The 22,108-nt window shown below is 38.0% G+C and overlaps 1 protein-coding gene and 1 long non-coding RNA gene across 14 annotated transcripts in view; one reads left to right on the plus strand and one right to left on the minus strand.

The window, feature by feature from the left end:
- The window catches only part of LOC126915809 (cell adhesion molecule Dscam2), a 127,547-nt gene that overhangs the window by 98,151 nt on the left and 7,288 nt on the right, over positions 1-22,108 (minus strand). The gene's annotated exons all lie outside the window — the stretch shown is intronic.
- LOC126915812 (uncharacterized) overlaps positions 1-22,108 on the plus strand; it is a 73,589-nt gene that overhangs the window by 10,127 nt on the left and 41,354 nt on the right. Inside the window, exon 3 of one of the 2 annotated variants that reach the window (XR_007710348.1) lies at positions 15,842-22,108. The exons of the other annotated variant lie outside the window; for it this stretch is intronic. This is a non-coding gene — a long non-coding RNA (uncharacterized LOC126915812). The remainder of the gene's footprint in view (positions 1-15,841) is intronic. 2 annotated transcript variants of the gene reach the window in all.

Genomic DNA, 22,108 nt, shown 5'->3' on the forward strand with positions numbered 1-22,108 from the left:
CTTATCCACGGGGATAATCGATGTATTAATTCTTTTATCGAAATCACTTTTCGCGTTCATAAATTTTAGCAGATTTGTATTTTTGGAGAGAAGTAAATTTTGGAAATTTATGAATTTCAGATATTTTTGGCTACATTAATCCATTAAAGGGTAATTTTACGCGAAGCTAATGTTTCATCTGTAGTTTTCTTCCATTCAATCTATATTATTCGATTTTTGTTTGTTTCTTTTTTTTAATGTATAGAAAGAAATTGAAAAAGTTTGTTCGATACTTTTTTTCGTTTCAAAGAATTGGCTTGAAATTGTTTGCGTCGATATTAGATCTTGTTCGTAATGGATTTAAGAATTCATTCTTGATATAAAGTGCGATGCTCTTAGTCAAAGATATAAATACAAATTGGATAAAAATCCTATCTAAATACTCGAAGATAGAAAATGGTATTGAAATATAATATGTAGGACGTCACACCTTTTGTTACCTATATCTAAAGATGACTCGATACTTGAAAAGCATCATGATTCTATCTGAGTGCCATTTCCCTGAAATGGCTTTTGTCCTGTTCCAGATAGTGAGAAAATATTTTTTCCGATATTTCACGAGAAAAACGTATTAATCGATGTTCGTAAAACTGAAATTGAAATCCAATCTCAGAGGACGTCTACAGCCCTTAAAAGAGCGTGTATCAGACGACCTGTTAGTCGTATATCCTGTTCGGATCAAAGGAGAGTAATCTTTACCGGATCTCGTGGAAAATCCATGGGATTTATGAAGCACCTCGCTGACATTTCTCGATCCAGTTCTGTAGAATGTAGAAGTTAAGAAGAGATCATTAAAAATCTATCTCCCGTGAATTATTTATTTCTCCTGTCCCTTTCTATTTCTTCTCTCTAGCTTCCTATTTAAAGTAATCGGATAATTATGATCAAAGTACTTATATTTTTCATTCATATCGTCGTTTTGCTACGTCTTTGCTATTTCGTTCGAAAAGTATGCTCCAAAAATATTTGAATAGAAATAATGTCGTCGATTAAAAGTTTTAACATCTCTCTAAGAGAAAATAATGTACAGTGAAAAATCTTCGAAACTATTCGATTAATTAATTACATTTCCTTTGACATAAATCTTCATCTTTGTACGATAAAATTAATCGAAATATGCTCATCGTTTCTATTTCGTATGTAGCACGTTATTATTATTATAATTTATGATCATTCACTAACTTAAAATCCTTAACCGTGGAATTTTCAGATGTTTCCAATATTTGCTATTTTAGTACATTTTGCTCCAGATCGTTCTTCATCATTGATACTCTTTACTATTAAGCAATACCTAATTATAGATTTCGTTCGTACAATTTTATGATAATTCTCTTCAAAATAATTAAAGTGAAATACTTTCCAGAGCTACGTGCAGATATTTGGTCAAATAGATTTTTGATGATTCCTCTTAAATAAATTAATTCAGCATTCCTCTATATAGACACAAGTACAGTAATAACCAGTGTTTCTTTGTTATATTATTTTCTTCAGCTAACATCCACTATAAAATAACACTCCCTCATTTTTTTTTTTTTTTGCTTTCAGAGAGAAACGTATGAAATCTCGCTGAATAAACATTTTTGTACGTCGCTGTACAGAATATGCTTTTTCGCTTTGTTTCACTTCTGCTATAAAAGATACACAGCTGGTCATTTTTATTGATTTCACAGACGACTCTTGTTTAGAACAACGAACATTGTTTTGACTATATTATTAATTAGAAATTGTACGTGCCACAAAGTGAAATTATTCGAGAAATATCCATCGACCTTTGAAGTCGTTTGAATAATTCTGGCCAGGTAATATCCTACATATTCAACACCAATGGCATATTATGTTAAATAAATTACGACTACATCAACGAACAATTTAAATGCACAGGAAAAAGTCTGTTCCCTCGACGAATAAAGATAGAAAAATAAAGAAGAATCAATCGCGAGCGGATTTGTATGTTTAAGCCAAAGTCGAAATCCTCGTTGGCAAAAGCGTGTATATGTAGATCTGAAACCGACTGCAGTTTTGACAGCGCGTTTACCATTACGCTCTCGTATTGTGTATATTCCCATATGAGCGCCCCCGTTGAGAAGCTGTGTCCTTTTGATCCACCCTCGCTCTTCAGCTGGCAAAGAAGAAAAGAAAGAAAAAGAGCCGATAGGATGAGGAGTGACGGTCCTTTTGCGCTGCGCGCACGAGGCACGCTGCTTTGGGAAGGACGAGAGAGAGAGAGAGAGAGAGAGTGCAGGCGGAAATAATATTTTACCGTCGAGTCAACGACCGCAGAAGCACGCTCTTATCTCTAGCAAGGAATATCACGAAAATCGGAAGCACGAGGATTTCGATAAAAAGTTCCAGCAGCTTTGCGCGGCCATTCGAGAAACACCATCGATGTCTAAATCGCGAATTTCTTCAGAAATCTCGTCGCTTCCCATATCCAGGAATATCCAGCTATATTCACCGAGAAATTTGTTTAATATTTTTCTTCTTATTATTTTTTCTCTCGATTAAATTCTCTAATCTTACGAGTTTTGAAAGAGAAACAGAAAAGATGAAATATTTACAGCGCTGTAAGTGCTATAAGTCAGGAAATCTTTTCTTCCTGATTTGTAGAAGAACTTTTGTAAAAGTTCTATTATCGTAGTACACGTTTTATATAGCATCGGTAAAACAATATTTTTCAAAAATGCATATACGTGAATCTCGAATTTTTTGATTTTCAATTCTCCACAAGTTCAGATTTTTCGTTATAAATCCGTAGATTTTTAGATTTTTAGCTTTTTGAATTTTTAAAATTCCGTTTTTTATTATTCGTCGGATGAGGTTTACGCAACTTTACAGATTATTGTATTGCTCGTTCTCTAATGGATTAATTGGTAAGTGAAATGGCTATGCGATTGTACGATATTATTATCATTAAAAAGCGAAGGTGAAAGGAAGATCGGCCGGACACTCTCTAATTTTATATTTTACGTGAAACTACTTCCCTATTTGGGATTTTTGATAAAACGTTAAGTGAAGTCACGTTTAATGTTTTATACTCGGGAGAATGGGACTTCCTTGTATGTTTATATAAGCAAACATCGTACAGAATTGGTAAATCGCGAAAGGAAACGTAAACCTGTTTGTATCCACTTGCCAGAAATAGGGAGAAAATGACGTCCTCCCTTGAAAAATCGCAACATGTCATTATTCCACGAAAGCTGGAGGGCACTTGATGAAAAATATAAAATCACGTTAGTGCAACACAAAGATATATTTTACAAAAGCCGGAAACGTCGTCACGTGTCTTTAATTTTACTTACACGTAATGTTTTCTAAATTCTACTGCGTCTGTTTATGACTGACCTCTTCCACTTTATTACAACGTGAGTTTACATTACATCGTTTCTCTGGTATCGAGTAGTTTACTTATTGGCTCTCGATTTCCAAATTAAAATAACAATTGAAATCTGTACTCGTAAAATATCGAAAAAGCTATATTTTATCTATAAATTAGTTTTTCAAATAAAATATCGACTCGCTCTTCTCTATTCTAATCTAAAACGCATAAACATCCTCAATTATGCTGAAATGTTAACCGAAATAAATTTCATCCATAATTTAGCGATCAAACTGCAATACCATTTACGATAAGCAAGGATATCGTGAGATCTTCGTTGGCGTGGCATTTCGCGTGTCTTTCTAGGACAACAGACAGCTGGAGAACGGTTGTGCCATCAAACCGGAAGGCATCTCCCGGAGGGCGTTTATGTCGCCAGGCGACATCAGTCAAACCGACATGTTACTTTGGTCGACGCGTTATCGTGAAAGGCAGGTGGATGGATAGGGAAAGATGGAAGGTGAAAGAGGGGTAAGAGACACTGGAGAGCATCGGAAGAGGGGAAGTGACGCTTGAACCAGAGGAGGGGACGTGAAAGGAGAAAGCTCCGACTATTCCCAGGTGTAGTCGTGCTGTATCTCATTCTCGACGCGAGCGTCAGGTCGACTGAGACGACGGTATGCCGCTCGTATCGAATTTGCGTCGTATTTGCTCGAGTAAGGCGACGAGACGACACTTTCTTCCGGTTCCTTCGGCGTCGTTCCTCTACCATCGTGTCGGGAGTTGCGCGATAGTTGTTATGACGTGAACGTTTTACCAACTAAAGGGAACACGCTGGTCTTTTCTCTCGGTAGCTGTTGACCCTCGATTCCGGAAATTGGTCGACGTGTTACGTAACTTGTATGATAGGATTCGTTTTATGAAAATTATTTATAGAAATGAAATAGCTGGCACGTTTGTGATTGTGTTTTTGGAAATGAAACTTTCGTGGCTTTCTATTGCCAGCCTCAAAAATTTCTGACATCTTAAAATTAATCAAGTTACGTTCTTGATTTAAAAAATTGTATCGTTAAACATATTGTACGAAAGTACACGAAAGAAGAAATGCTTCATGCTGAACCTTTGCTACAATATGCCGTGATTACATCGTTTCACGACCAAAGTGTTAAACACTTTCTCCATTAATTCTAATAACTACAAGTTACTTGCTTAACTACACGCCAAGTGTATCTATCCTTGTGATTTACATACTCTCGTACACAAGCTAGCGTTTCCTCTCATTGATAAAACTCGCGTATCTTTTCGCGCATATCTCGCGACTTTTGCCGCGAGAAACGCGTCTATAAAAATCCAGAACAAACACAGCAGGGTAGCACGGAACGAAGGTGAGCCACCTCTCAAGAACACCCGTCAAAACGTTTTCTATCCCAGTAACCGGCGCTGTCCCACTCGACAGGCGAGGGCGCACCCCCGTGACCGGCTGGCTGGTCCTGAATTTAAAGCTACACGCCACTGTCGGCGTATAGACGATGGGACAAGGGAAGAGGGCGAGGATCAGACGACTGGAAAGAGAGGTAATGAGGGTGCACGGTGTGAGATGGGACGAAACAGAATGAGAAAGACAGACGAAGAAAGAGCGAAAAAGGGTCAGGTGGAGGAGGAGTGTAAAGGAAAGAGGAGAGTAGGTGTTCGAGAGGGCAAGGCGAAACCATCAGCCATCGACCCCGAGAGTCGGATTCGAGCTCGTTATATTCTCCTACAGGATGCATCCGCGTCTCTGTATCACCATGCAGTTGCACGAAAGCGGCAGAGAGGGAGGGGCGCACATTCACCCGCAGCCCATCGTGTACCGTTACTATCGTGGACACGTAGCACATAGGTCCTCCTCGTGCGCTCGTGTCATTGAACGTGCCACGCTGCTACCACCTCGGTCACGGCTAATGTGTATCCGTACAGTCGCGACGAAAATTATACATACACCTCCGCCTGTAAGTTGGGACAATCGATAGTTTCATATGAAACGTAACGAGCAGCGTTATCAAGGAACGATTAATGGATTTGAGCTTTGTGTTGGTGAATTTGCAACAGTAGAAGCTTAGTTGAATAAAGAAATGGAGTTTTGAAAACGTAGTATAGTTTAGACTTCCTTATAGTACACGTATATTAAGAATATAATAATTATATAAGTGGAAAGAGTGTTTTGTCTGACTCATAGACAGTGCTACACGTAAACAGGAGCGCGTGTAGAATCGCGTTGCGATTCGTCGACTTCCGGTCTACCATAACTCGGTCTGTTCATTGAAAGTAACTTGAAATTGTTGGGAATAAAACTGTTTTTCGAAGTGAACTTCGTTTCCATGGAAGGGGGGGAGGGGAAGGTACGATTTTAAAAATTGAAGCAGGATCGTATTCGGTGCGTGCGCTCGTTGAGATTTCAGCGTAATGGACTCTGTTAGCGACGACGATTGTGTGAGTGTGCTTGTTCGTGGATACACTGCTCGAAAATTGGAAACGTTATTTTATTGACCAAAAATACGAAACGCGCTTTCTAAATCGGGCAGAAGCCAGGCGAGTACGAAATATGGACGCGATTAGATTACAGCGATGAACGTCGAGCCACAGTTCTACGTGCATCGTCGAAACGAAAATTTGTAACTATTTCGAAATTGCTCGAATACTGCAACTACAAAGGGGAACGTAATTGGTCGTTCTGAAGCAAATCCGTATAACGAAATGACCTACGTATGCACATGGGAAGCTCGATTCAAAGACCAAAACCATTTAAAATGATTTTGTTCCCTTTAAGTTTGATTCTTTATACTCGATATTATATGAGAAGATTATCTCGCGTCGTGGTTTTTGTTTCAATCTGTATACGTCTATCCGTAAAGCGATAGCAAAAGCAAAAAAAAGGAAGAAGGAATTAGAATTGTGGGAAAAGCGGCCACATTTTCTTCTTTATTCCCGTTTTCCGCTATAAAGACGATGGCAATAGAAAGTTAGTATTTGGATCGATACTTTTAAATGACATTTATGTCTATATATGAGAAAAAAGGCTAAAGCGAGTAAAATAGTCGAAGCTTTAATCGCCGCAGGAATAATCGATATACTCGTCTGTAGGACGACGCTATCAAATTGCTGTTACATTTTTGGAGAACTTTTCTTCAATCTCGGGCTGACCTGTTTCTTTTGCATGCACGCTTTTGTCATGACCTCGATATTGTCGTACGAGACGCAGGTATTCCTAAAAAAAAATAGTCTAACGTTTATTTTTTGATGAAATGTATGGAATTGATTTTAAATTTATTTTATATATTACGATCTTAGGATACGTTTTGTATATTACGATCAAATATTCTTCGCTTTTTATAAATTATACGGTAGGGTTAGAGGTTAATATATACTATTAATTAGCAACGATATTTCCATATTCAAATTTCTTCTTTAATTGGGTATCGAAAAATTAATTTTTGACCTGTATATTTATATTCAGAATATTCATAAAGCTCGCTGAGATTTTTCACGAAATGGTCAGCGAAATTCTAAATAAATCACAGTGCCTGTTAAATAATTTTGGGAATTGTTGGGAAATAATTTAAGAAAATTGGGACTAATTTTGGGCAATGAAAGGATCAACGATAATCACTCCGTTTCCATTATTAAACCTGTTAATCTAGTCACCCCTGAACCAGAGTTTCGTACGGATCAAGTAAACTATAATGCAAATATGTTTTAAACCAAAAGAATTGGATACCGCGCTAATATAATATATCGTAACGTCAAAGTAGAAATTTTCAATATATCCGCCACTTTGATTTTCGCCAAGATATCGACCGTCTATCCGCTCTTTGCTGCCACGATAATGCACATTCATCAAAGGAAGGTCGCGTGGTCGTTGTAAACAGATCCCTGCGGTATTCGCTGCTTTATCGCAAAATTACATTAAACGGTGCAGTACGATAAATGTGGGCAATTAATCAGCGGCAGTAGCCATCGAGCTTTGTGGCGACGATTTTGAAATGCAGTTTCTTAATTCACCAAGGGAACGAGCGAACGGGGCGGTGGTTCATTTTTTGAAAGGAACGACAGACGTTGCCCGCGAGGAGTGTGCTACCGTATGAATATTAAATGACCGAGGCGTGCTGGACCGCCTTCGTAAACAGTAAAACGAGACACGGAAGAAAAGCTTGAAGAAAAGATGGTCGATGGAGGGAGAAAGCTGACCAAAGTGTGTCCCTTTTGCCATCTCGTGTTTGAAACTGTTACGTGTAATTTTCCAGGAAAATTTCCACGAAATCTTTGTGAAGATTAAATATCGGTTTAATTTCGGATATTATAGAACTATGGAGCTACAGTTAATCGATAGCTGTACTATAACGCGAAACAGATTTATTGAAAATTGAAATGGATCTGATTGCGTGAATTCTGAATATTGATTCAGTTTTGTCCGAAGAATTAGATAAACGTATCAAGAAGTCTCGTTTAACGTGAAAAGCTTAAATGTCTATACACGCACATAGATACTTTTACAATCTTAAATCATAAATCTAGGTCATTTTCAAATTTATGTTTATAACATATAACATCGCCTCGTAAATTCCTATTTCACATAATACTCAAACTTTGATCGCTTAACATCGCAACACAGAGCAACATATCCACATTTCGAAGTACATAATCGTAAATCTACTTCAAAGTATCCATTCAGCTTATCGTTTCCAATAAACAAATTTGCGAAACTTTCGCGGTCGTTTTATCTCTCAACCAGACGCATCCTTGTCGAAGGATAATTTGGTGGAACGAGATGGAGTTTAAAAAAAAAAAGGATATGGTTCCTGGTCGGGCTCGACTCCAAAGTTCCAGTTTCCGAGCAGGTTAACGAACGAGGAGGCTTCGGCTTCTCGGCGTGGCATAAACTCGTGTCTTTTCGATGAACGAGGAGGGAATAGCCTCCCCTAAACCCTACAGAGACTCGGGATGGTTGCAGGGGTAGGGGGTTAATGGATATCGAGCGAGTCGTGCCAGCCCGCTCACCGTCTCCGTTTCACCCTCTTGTGTTCCTCCTCCTGTTCCCCTTCCGCTCGTTTGGGAGCTTCTTGAAGACTACGAGAGGAGGACGAGATTGTCGAGACTGCTGCTCGCTGGGTAGTTGCTTCATCGAGATCGCGGTACATCGGTACGTAACGATGCACCCGGTCACCGGCCGAGCATGATAAGGAGAGGGTTGGAAAAGTAGGTGTACACGATGATGAACGCGTGTGCGCGCGTTCCGTATACATACAGTACGTGTACGACGCCCGAGAATTCCTCGCTTCGTTCCCTGCTACGCTTTGATCTATGGCGTAATCTGCGATGCGTGAGGAATTTGCAGAACGTCACGTAGCCGATAAGGAAATCGTCCAAGGGGAGATAGAGAGTGCGCATGGAGAAGATAGCCGTGAGAATGGGGCAGTTACGAACGAGCTTGCGAATGACCGTGATTTCTTGCTAGAAACGAGGTTGTTAAAGAGGCAAACACGTTTCTTGCTTTGATAAGAGCCAGATAGTTCGTATAATCGAGAAATTATTATTAGTCTTGGGATGCAACGAGCTATGTACGACGTTTGCGATCGCGTAACGGCGATCGTCAGGTTGGAATATGTTGTGCATTTTGAAAGGAAAGGAGAGGAGGAGGAATGACCTGATGAATCCTCGTTTATTGTCCGAAGATCACGCCACATATCCGTAGAATCTATGTAAGCTAGTTCGAAATCGTAAGGTTTCCGTTTAATCTATTTTGAGAGGAAGACCATAGGATGGTGCAGCGGAAATGAAGATTTTGGTATTCTGGTAATCCGGCCACTACAGTGGTGTGATATCGTCATTTGCGATGGATGGCCGCATTAAATAGCGCGTCCACGCACAAAACGTTGCGAACATGCTCGAAACATTGGGAAGAAGGATAGATACGTGGTGGTGGACGAATGTGTGTTGCGGAGGAATCATCGGCCGTGATGATTCGTGTTCGCGTGCACCGGGTGCATTCGTTAAATTGCAGAGAAAACGGTTGAATTATTCAGAAATAATTCGAGGGAACCACGGCAATAGCCTTTAGTGAATTATTGCCAGGAGTGGAACAGTGGAGAGGTCGTTTGTTTTACTACTGGACGAGCGCAAACTCCGCGACGAAATTATTCGCTCGGACGTAACCGTGTTCGCGGACGATATTCCCTTTCTTTCTCTTTTTTCCTTTTCCTCGATTCTTCTTTTTTCGATAAAATGCCTCGCGAAATGACTCGAAAAATAGAGCAACTACCGCGTGGCCTGCATCTTTCTCCGAATCCATTAACTTTATGGTAATCACGTTATCTTGGACTAATGCACGAACAATTTTTTACACCTCTTTTTTTCTCCTTTTTTTTTTATAACGTGTCAGATGTCGGTGCGACACTGCGACTACTGATGTTCCATCTTTGGTCGAGCGTCGATAGAGAAGTTGAATTAAAATAAACGTAAAAATACACACGTACAAAAATATACACGTACTTTATATAAACTATCAATACGAACATGTATTTCAAATAAAAATTATATTCTTTTTTTTTAAATGAGATATAATACTTTCGTACGAGGAAATTACTTTGTGGACTATTTGAAAATCAACGCTTATCGGGTTCGTTATTTTAATTTCATTATTTATTATTTTATATATTTAAGAAAGATTTGAATGATCTTAGGATCTTGGAATACATTGTTTTCTTACAATATTTGTCTAGTTTGAAACACATACGTTCATTCAATTTTACATCGATTATAGATAATTTTATCATCGGTATAACTCGATCAAAGCGTAATAACCAGAAATACAGACTGGTAGCGAGAAGGCGATTGCAATCGTGTGATATAATTCGTAAAATCGACGGGCGTCTTTATCCCATTCCGTTCCATCCGTTCGTTCCAAGATATCCTTGCGTTTCTCTAAACTGGATTAAGACGCGCCGCGGACTTCAATTTCCTAGGAGGAAAATCGAACTAATCAATTTTCCAGGAATGAGAATCGATCAGCTTTAACGTTGATTTCCGTTCTACGCTGCACCGAATTCACGTCGAAAGATCGTTCGTAATTTCGTCGTTGATTTTTCGTTTACGTATCCATCGTCTCGTTCACAACTTAATGTTTAACATAAAATCCGCCTTTGTCGTGTAACTGCTTCAGCGTCAGAAGAATACGCTGCTGTTTTTGCTCCTGGAGAGCGTCAATATATTTATGTGGCCATTTTCGCCCACTTTACGAACTAAATACAATAAGACGTTATCAACGATAACATAATGAAGAAACTACAATGATAAAGGTGTTTCTGAAGCCTTTCAGCTTGTTAATGTGACCATCTTCAAGACGATATGTTAATTTTACGCAATATGACATTATCAACGATGATTGATAATAAAATATAAAAGTTACAATAATAGAAGTCGTACAAATGTAAATTGCCTGTATAATATTCATTGTATCGTATCGAAGCGTACAAGTTCGAATACAATACCGACAGTAATTACATTACAGAGACATTTTTTCTCGTTGTAATGATGTAACGTGATAAAGTGAAATGATCAACGTACATACTGCGATATGATGTTACGCTATTATTAATATCGCGACGATAAATCAAAAGCTCACTAACGATCCGACCCAAGAATTGTTAATTTCACGATTTATAAAATTTTCTCCTTAATATTTTTAAAACGCGATAGCACGGACGTGGATGTAATATGGAGATTCTACCGTAATTAATTTTCCAGAAATAAGAATTTAAAGTGGGGTTTGACGCGAATTTCCATTCTACGCTCGACCCAGTTCGCCTTGGTACTTAGACCATCGATCTTTCGTTTTTTATGGCGTTGTTCACGATCCTCTGCCCAACGTAAAATCCGCCTTTGTCGTGTAGCCGGTCAAGCGCCAGAGGAATAGGTGCGCTGCTGTTGCTGTTCCGGAAGTGTCTCAGACTGCACGGAACACGCCTCTTACTTGTTCGTAAGTTCGTATTAGCTCTAAGCAAGAGCTGTCGTACTTCTCTCGTACACGCAGTGTTTATTAAATTTTCACGTAACCCGGCGTAGTTCGCCGCCTCGTAGTCGAACATTCTTCTGATAATGGGATTTCAGCCGATCAACTTCCCTCCACTTGTTTCGATGGAAACTTAGAAACTTCGGCTTTTGTAGGTTGCCGCATCGTGCACCAGATCGTCGCTTGTTCGTCTTATTTCGATGCATTGCCAAAATGTAGGCTAAGTTAAGGTGAGTAGGATAGTACAGAGTTGGAACAACGATGCCACGGTGAAGTGAGAACATCTTTACATACCGATGGTATTGAAATGAATTTTAACGAGAACCTGTGAATTTGTTTCTTTCTAGTTGGAGCTTAGGGTCATTAGCATTACATTAGTTAACTATGAATTTTATATATTTTTTTGGGGGGGGGGGGGGGGAACCGCGATAGGTTGAAATATACTGCGTAACGTTTAATTTTTGCGAGATACTCCGCGTGTTGTATTTGTGCACCTTTCTGTGACAATATTATTCAAGCTATTTTTATTGTTGACAATTTTTCAATCCATGAAATTTTTCATATTTTAATCTTACTAGAAAATGTGGGTCATCGATAACCACCGTAACAGGCAACGATTATAATTCAATAGTTTTCTTTAGTTTAGATTTTGCGGTAGCGATTGCAGTGAGCGATTTAAACTGTATTTTACGCAATCTTGCAATGTCAGCACACAGTTTATGTCCTGAGTTTATGTCTGAGTATGAGATCTTCTGCATTCGCGTAAAATATTGAAAACATCGTAACAATAAATGCTTGATGGTTATATACATGCGTGTTTGTTTTCTTTATTAGGAGTTTATGGTTTATTCTAGAGTACATTATGTCACAAGGATCTTTTCATTTAACGATGATTCCCAATATTCGAGTTCCTCGATGATTTCAACCTCTGATTTTTAAATCAAAATACCAGTAAAATTGGTATGGAAATCAGTAAGGCTAAATTTCTTTATAGAATGGAACACATATCTTAGCATTTTTCAATCGCTTAGTACGATATTGGAAAAATTATGTAGATGCGTTTGAAAGCCACAAAAGAAAGTTGATTGGTCACATTTTTCGTTTTTTATAGAGAAGGAATTTTAAAATTCAATATGCTTCCGACCAACATCTGTGTTGTGAAGATTCTCTTTCTATTTGATTTACAGATTAAATATCATTCTCCCGAATATTTTAAAGACATTATTTGTCATAATACGAATTATTTGTAGAAATTTATGATTTTTAATGAATTCATCAGAATGTTTCGCTTTTCAACCGTGTTATATATTAAAATAATGTAACTTTGATTTTGCTGTAAAACGAATACGTCAAAAATTCCACGTATTAGCATATTACCTACTCTGATAAATTTTTCCTAATTAATAATTTTCCTAATAATTTTAATTAATAATCTTTAATTAATAATTCCTAAATAATTTTTTCGACCTCGCTATCCCTTAAGTAGAAAAAACTGTTGCAAAAAATATCTTGTTCAACGCAAAAGAGTAAAAACTCGTCGACACAAACCGACCAATATATCTTCAAAATTCCTACTTTCCTCGAGAAGAAAAAAGGAAGAAAAAGAAAAATCTCATTTTCCCGAGTAATCGATTGCCCATCGATTCACAGCAATTTCATTTGACATCGATAAAGCCCATACGATGAATTAAAGAATTAACCGGACGAAATACAATTGTACAGCACATGCGATGCAGTGGCGAAGAGGGGCGAAAGGCACAAACGTACCGCTAATGACAGAACAATAGAGTAAAAGGACACGAGCGTTTAGCGCGGTTCACGCCGGCTATTTCAAGTTTACATTTGAATTTTTCAACTCTGACAAATCCTGTGTGTTTAAAGGGTGGCCGAGGCGCTGTGTTTGCCTCGCTGAAAAATTTCATCGATGCTGCATCGGCGATAAAGCATCGGGCGTCGCGACAAGGAAAAACGACGAAAAAAGGGGAAAATCGAGGGGAACGAGAACAGGTACGCGTGGAAATGCGTTCGAGCTGTTTAGCGTATCGTTTATTCACCGATACGTGACCGTCGTGCAAGCCGTTCGATCGAATTGCATAGATATTGAACACGTCTATTTGCCGGTGCGATTAAAGTAGCCCGCGTGACGCTCGTTGCGCGACTAAACGTACGCAAACACGTTTATCGTGGAATAATTTAGTAGCTGGTAACGTAACGTGCACACACGTGCGATACGTGGCTAGACTAACGCCATGGTCCTACTGGGATTCACGTTGAGTATCACATGCACGCGTGCACATTCTCAGTCAGAAGTGAACGTTAGCCTCGTCTGCTCATGTTTATTTGACCATTTGCGTGTACATACTGCCGGAATCTCGAACTAAGACTATTAAGATACTAAGTAATTAATTAACCTAGTCTTCGAGCAATGGGAAGTTTCTCATATTCTTGTTTTATCAAGGGTAACGTAATTCGGTGTCTTGAAATTTTGACGTTTCTACATATTTTAAATACCAATACTTTCCCACGTTGCGCTTCGTGAAATTTTTAAATCGTGTCGTAAGACTTATAAATTGGTAATTGGATAGTACAGTTTGTTTTGACGATAAATTTGTACTTGTTAATCCATAGGTAAAATGTAAATTTTGATATATTCGTGGTTTGTTTATTATGGATTTTTCGGCTTTCGTTCGTGTTATTAATATGTTGCGTCCTGTTTCTACGTTTCTTGAACGCTCATCGTTTACAGTTCACTTGCTCGGGACAATTTTCAAGTAACTGAAAATGTACAATAAACGTCGAGGCGACGAACGAGGTTCAAATGGTAGCTTTATAACGGAGGAGAAGAAAGAAGAAGATTAATCAACGATTAACGAGTAATTCTTTTGAAGATACAAGGAACTCTCTTTGTTCGTTAAATTTACCGTTAAGAAGGACAATGTTCATAAAATAGGATCAAGTGTCGCTTTTGCAATTTTTATCTTATAATCTTAAAAATAATAACAGAAATATCTGGCAACGAGCTTTCGACTTAATTCCTCTTTGATTTCAAGCAACTTTCGGTTTTTCAAGAATTACGTAATAAAATGTAAACTATGAACGTGCTAACAATTACGAGACTTATTATAGAACAAATTTCGAATTTTAGATATAACACGCAAATTTGCTTTTAATTATTGCTGTACACGTCAAAAGTAAACGATGTTTTTATGATCGCTACCGAAAATCTTGAAAGTTTCGAAGCGTGATTCTTGGAAATTTAATCAACGTTTCGTTTTCGCGTTATACGGGACTCTCCCTCGTCGCCATCACCGGAAGAGACGTAATGTCGGAAGGCGCGATGCAATTTGCACGGCTCAGAGTCACCAATTGGCCATACACTCGGGACACTTTTGTCGCTGATACGTGTCGTTGATTCAACGACCCATAGCGATTTTATCGAGGACATAAGTAGTTTGCAAGAGGAGGATCGATCGGTTTTGTATTCATTATTTTCATTCCTACTCGCGTGTTCTCCTCTTGTGTTCTCTGCTTCAATTCAATATTGTATTGATTCCGATATCGTATTTTTTTCTGTCGATGACTCAAGCAATATGAGCGATTATATAAACAAATTTAAAAAGTTAAAAGATTTTTTTGAAACTGTTATTAAGCATTGTTTGTAACGTCATTTACCGAAACGTTTTATCATTCTCAAGTGGATCTTTTTACTAATTCTATATTTTTATTCATCACTTGTGCCAATACGCGTGCCAATTTCTTGTCTCGTAGCATCAACTCTCATTTGTGGCAAACAGTGCTTACGACATAAACAAGAATTTTCTTTCAATTTTAATGTTCATATATTAGATGCATCTAATCTAATTTACACGTGTCAGTACTATTGCACTCGATTATTGTCATTTAAAATTCCATCACTCAAGCTCTCGTACCAAACACTTATTCCCACGGGATATACAAGAAAAAAAAGAAAAAAAAACCCGGAGAAGAAAAAGGAATAAGAATTTCGATCAAATGACTCATACACCGTCGCTTGTAATTAATCAAACGGATTTAAAGTCTATGCATATTAATTTCTTTTTTCATTGTTCCAACAAAGAATCATATAGATATATTAGCAATAGCGAGAACTCTCTTACTCAGCTCTTGTAACAGAAGCAAAGTAAAAGACTGCTTAAATTAAAAGTAAAGCACGGTTTAAATAATCGGAAGCTATGCTGTACAATTTTTCAATTAACCTATCATTCACGCGAACCTAACCTAATCCCTACCTACCTAAATAATACCGTCTCTTGTTGCCATAAACATCGGGTAGGAAAGCGACACGAGACTCGCGTTTGGTGCAATTCCCTTCCTCGAAGAGAGTCGCGGACAGCCGAACTCTGCTTCTCAAAGGTTTGACCCGGTTGATACGATTACGGGTCGCCGTTTAAATTATGTTTTAGTGTCCCGGAGCCGGTAAAGTGGCCGGAATAATGAGCTCATTACCGTGCAAATTAGCTGTGCGATTCGTTGGCTCAGTCAAGGACGACGATATTACACGATGGTCGACGATACAAGTTCGAGAACGTTGCCAAGGAGCTCCATTGAAAAACGAGAGCCCGTGGTGAAGTACCCCCACGCGTGTCACGGGGGTGCAGTCCGTGTGTACTTGCACCCGCCTGTGTATATCCTCTTTTTCCGTAACAGGAGAAAGAGAGAAAGAAGCTTTTGTCGTGTTCACCGAGCGTCGATGAAAAGCAATCCCGGCGAATGAAAATAAACGGGTCCGGCCGACCACTCGACGAACCAACTGGCGTGCGTGTTACGGTTGAGAGTTTAAAGAGGGTTGGATCGGGGGTTGAATCGGGGGGAGACGAAGGAGCACGTTCCAAGGCGGCGCAACACGAGGGCGGCAGCGTCAGCCAAGCTTCGATGTTTCACCCATGGTCGATCAGGAAATTGGCTCTCCTTTCGTCGTTTTATCGCGCGTAAAACTGTGACGCCTCTAACCCTGGTGACGACTTAATTTACCGGCACAATGCTTAGACCCAGCGAGAATTTCAACTCTCTTCTCCCTTTCTTTGTTTCTTTTACCTTCTTTCATTCTTGTATCTTTGCTACTGTCGCAAAGTTGCTGATTAATGGGTTCGAAGATCATTGGATCTTACCAATCCCCTTTTGGGGTTTATTCCGACAGTTTCGGTCATCTCATAAAGATTGGTTATATCTTCCTTTCTTGTTTTTTTTCTTTAATTAGTATCTTTCATTAATTTTTGTTGTATTTTTACGGTTGAACTAACTGGTTGGCATCGCCTGCAATCATATTAGTTACACCGACGTTGGGACGTATACACGTTAGATTAAGTTAAGTAACTTAACGCGTTTCAAAGAGTTAAAGACGTCTGAACATGCCTCGAGATTTATAGCCACCTATCTTCGTTTTATTGTTCGTTTTATTTTTGCAAGTTTATGACGTTTGTTGTTTCATTGGCGAGGCTCTTGCGGGCTTTAATAATGATTCCAGTGAAGGAGACTGAGTATTCGCAATCTTAATCGCTTCAAACGAAAGTTTAATCTTTTACGGCTATCTACCGGTGTGAAACTTTCTCCGGGCAGCTACTCGTGTAGGAAAAATTGCGAGGAAGCTCTTTTGGAAGTTAGAGAAGAGGATTCTTACTGTAAAGAATCTTCGTCCAAAGTTCTGAATCGTAGATACCTGTGTAGCGCGATCCAGGAGCCTTAAATACACAACGAGGATAATTTACTGAAGTAGACTATTAGGAAAATATGGAGAGCAAAATGAAAAGAAGACCTCTTAACCTAATGTCCAAGTAGAAACCAGTATTGTGCAGTATTAAAAAATTATTGAAGTAAACGTCGTCTACTCTTAGCAGTTTATTTTTTTTTTGTTTAATCTTTACAGCAGGTATTTCGATCAAAAGTACTGTAGACGACACAGAAAATCTGTGGTATAAAAGTCTAATGTTCGATAGAAGAGATTTAAAAATATTCCCCTTTCATAATTAAAGAGGTATCTTATTTGAGCTTCAAATTCCTTCAACGTTTTACCACATTTCTGAAATCTTTTTCTTTAAATACTTAAGCTTAATAAAACGTGCGGTAATATGAAGTAGGAATAGGCAGCGTTGGAATTTGGGTTAACCTTGACGCCTTTGCTCACATTTTTACACTACGTAACAGAAAGGCAAGAAAAAAGAATACAAAGAAAATACGGCAAGAAGAAAAGGAAAAATCAAACTTGTTATATTCGCGAAGAAAGGGAAGAATTTCATGATGACGTGATATGACGCGACGTGACCCCAGGGTGTAGCATTTCTCGGCAACCAGCCGGAACCTTCAAGAACACGGGAAAAGAACAGCGCGGATATCCGTGGGCAGACTTTAAAGTAATAATCCAGAGACGAGGAGCGAAGTAATTTCAATTGTAAATGCCCGGACGCGGCTAACTTTGTTCGCTAAGGAAAATAGCCAAGACGCGGACCTTTCTTCCCATGATCAACCAGGGTCAGAGGTGACAGTCATAGATTCAGTTCTAACGTGTTTAAATCGCTTTCCATTCTTGTAACGTGAAAAACACCAAAATGGGGAGGAATAAAACTAGTCTTCGAACTTGATTTATGGCTTTACATTTTCGCGATCGCCAACGATAAATTTGTATTAGCCTATAGTAATTATTATACAATAGGCTGACCACTATTAACACGGGAATATTAATTATTTCAATATCTGAAAAATTTTGTTGACAGAAAAGCTGGGTTACATCGGTGATTACGGTAATCCTTTAAAAGAGACTAATTTTGGTCGATTGTTCTTGATCAATATACGCATGATTTTCCCAGATCTTTCTCGCAACAATGTGAGTATTGTAGGAATAAATATATTTTATCGTAGCGGAGAATAGTTGCATTATGATATTAGTTAGTAGTTCATTTACATGTTTGATTATCGATTATTAAAGGTAGTTGAATTTGATTTGCATAAATACAATGAACGAGTGAATGCAAATTGGCACGTTGGTATGATTACGAAAGTACGATGACCGAAGATGAAAAAGCCACGTGTATCATTCCAAATGCAATTTTTTTTATTTAATTAACTTTTTAGTTTTATCGAAATAAAGCGCACATGAGTTTATGGAATATTTGATTTGCCATTTATCAATAAATAATTTAAACACGTTATTCACTGAATAAGCGTTTCAAAACTTATATCCTTAGAGATCGAAGAATTCTCTGGCCCATATGTTTAACAAGTACTTTAAAACAGTACTTTAGTACTAATTGGTATCAATGTCTGTTACACGTGTAATTCGGGTCAGAACCTTATTGCGTGTACGTATGATAGCTCTTGAATTACGTTGTTTTCTGCTTCATAAAATGTATCTTATTAGTAGAATAAATGTAAGCAAATACGTGCACCAATAGTGAAATTTCCTTTCACGTATATTTATAATTATCGAATATTACGTTTTACGTAAAAATATAACGTCGAAAACAAACAGTAACTTGAGCAACGCGTGATCATCAAGCGACACTTCGTAAAAAAGCGAATATTATTCCTCGCTGAGATGAACTTCTTTAAAATGGAAAATATTTGCCAACAAAAATTGTCGCAGAATCATCGCGGACACAAATTGTCATGGACTGTAAATATTTACGCAAATACATGTTTTTATGAAAACAGTTAAAAAAAGTAATCAGAATTTTGCTTCGCCTATTATATATTATAATAAAAACTGTACGTTAGATACTTCGTAGAATTAAATTCCACGAAACGTATACATTACCTTCGATATAATGTAACATCCAATAAATGAGGGAGATATGTATATTGACGAAAAAATACGAACCGAAAATACTAAGAGAATAAAAGATATAATGGGGACAGAAGGTTATATAATTTCTACAAATGTGCAATGTTTGCGAACATGTAAAAGAGGGGAGATTGTTTAGTGGCGTTCGAAGCGAAAGCAATGAAAACGAAAAAGAGGAATTCACCGATGACATAAGAATAAAAACATCTGTCGTGGTTGAGTTTCGTATGTGGCGATGCGTTTGAAAATCTCATTTGCCTCGACGATGTTTTTCTTCTACCTTACTGCGACCATGGACAAACAGTTATGCATATTCGTTCTATATTTTTTCAACGATGCGAGCAAAATTGAAACGCGCTTTGCGAGATTGAAAGAAACGAATGACGTGGAAGGAATAAAATTAGACACGGAAAGGGGCAGCGAAAGAAGATATTATGACTCGCAATGGCGAACGTAAAAGTTTCTCGTTCGCGACGATATCGGAAACGGGGAGAAGGAAATTCAAGAAACAACCGTTGGAATGAACGATGGAAAAAAGGACGATACTCAACCTGGATGAATATTGTGCTCGATAGGGAAAGTAGATACTTATGTATTTCAATTGAAAATTCCTTTATCCGGTTAATAGAAAAGAAGAGATGAATTAAAAAAAAAAAAAAAAAAGAAAGAACTGCGTAGTAGAAAGTAGTAAAGAATTCCGTACGACGAAGAGAGTGATAAAATGATAAGAAACAAAAAGTCTTAAGGAAATTTTAGGAGAAATGCAAATGAAGTAGCGTAGTAAGAGAAGTGCAAGTACAATAAAGTGGGATTTATATGCATATGTATATGCTAAACTGATACTTGGAAATCAAGAAAGTTTTTGATACTGACAAGCTTCTTAACAAGTTCCAAAGAATATTTGCAACGTGCTGCATCCTAATACATATTTAATCAGCCAAAGTTAAATGTTCTAGTGGTAGTTATAGACGTCATGTTATTTTGTCAAGGTACGGTCATATAGCTTGTAACTTGGCCATTAACGACCAAACGATAAAACAATTCGAAAAATGTATTTCCTGGGTTTCTTACGAGTATCTCTTTTTTTCTAATAATGGAATAAATAAACAACAGAAAGATAGATGAAATTGGCAATTCAACTCTTCAACGAGACACTTGAAACTTAACAAGATTTAGATACCATCGAGCATTTTTACATAATTCATAAGAAAGAACATTTCGGTTTAGTAGATGATTTAAGATCCTTCTACAGTATCTTACAATTCATTTCGTTTCATGCTTATTGAAATTGAATAGAAAAAAAATGCCATAAGATTACCAGTGTATCTTTAACTTCTTAACGCGATAGAAGGAAATGGCGAGGAATTATTATCGAAAATAGCGCGATCAACTAGAAAGGAGTGAAACATTCAGCGAGAATCGAGAAAGAGTTCCGGACGATGATATGGATCGAATTAAATTGAATATGCTCTCGCTAAACAGCAGGGATATGTTGAATTGAATTTGGACGGAAGCACCGGCTGTAATTCGATTCACGAACGTCTAACTGAAAAGCACGCTACTAGCACTCTATTTTTGCTATTCGACAAAGGAATACGATGATTGCATGGCTTCTAGGATAACAAGGGAAGAAAATATAAATAACATCGTACAATGGTACCTATGTTTCCGTGCGAGGGCGCAATAACGTTTGCAACTTCTACTTTGTATTCTCATTACGTGTTTCCTGCGCGATTAATATTGAAACAAAAATGTCGGGCGGTCGGCCAGGAAACGGAATTAATAAAGCGTTGCGTTTATTTCTCGTTGTTACGGAATACAGGCATGACCGTATGCCAAAAGACAGAATATATCAGCTTTGTAAAAGTTTTGAATAATTTCGTAGAATCGGTAGAGGAGATACTTTTCTTGTAAGTAATATCAGAGGATAGTTCTGATGTTGCTTATAAAACATTCGTTCAAATTACGATAATAAACGATAGTCCTCTTTTAATGATATTTTTCAACTCGTAAATTACAAATTATCGATAGATTCTCTTGCGTAATTGGAACAAGCTTGATAACGAAACGAATGAAATTTTACAAGCGTACTTTCATTCGCATAAAATTGTAATATTACAAGAAGAAACCCAATCGTCGCTCGTTATTCGCAACTACTGTAATCGTTGTTCAAGGAGATTCAAGTTTAGGAGAAAAGAAACGTAACAGATACAGAGTCGTTCTTATAAAGAAAGTCAATGAATTTAAAATATGATTTGTTATTTCATCCACCGTATTGACCAGACGAGACTTAGTTATACCTGACATTCGTCCATTACCACGAGTAAACAACATTTTCTTACTGCGAATAAATTCTCAGTTTCCCTCTCCGATTGTTCTCTGCCAACAACCTTCTGCATGATAAACGACAAAAACCTTCCCATGTCAACTGTCTGCGGCTAAAAAAAATTTCAGCGGTGCAAGAATACGAAAAACGTCAGGAACGGCCACGAAACGTGGGTACGATAAGCGCGAAAGTTAGCAACACGATTGCAGCGTGAGATGTCCCTTCCGTCCGGTGACGAGGGTGCTCGCAAGCGTAAGTGGTAGTTTAGAGTGTAAACGCGGTGGTACGAATCAGTTTCCTGGAGTCTATATTCATAACGAATAAGTTATTCAACCAGCCCAGGGTGTGCCTATCTGGTTGTATGTATAGGCTCGTCACGTTGTCTCGTATTATCCACATAATCGGAGAACGTGGAATGTAACCAGAGAGGAAGAGAAGGATTAAGCATAGATGAGAGAGTAAGAGAAGGAGAGAAGGTAAGAGGAGGAGAGATAGATAGATAGAGATAGAGATAGAGATAGAGATAGAGAGAGAGGGAGAGAGAGAGAGAGAAAGAAGGAAAGTGACAGA

Source organism: Bombus affinis, chromosome 4 (genome assembly GCF_024516045.1).
Source record: "Bombus affinis isolate iyBomAffi1 chromosome 4, iyBomAffi1.2, whole genome shotgun sequence".
Taxonomy (NCBI): domain Eukaryota; kingdom Metazoa; phylum Arthropoda; class Insecta; order Hymenoptera; family Apidae; genus Bombus; species Bombus affinis.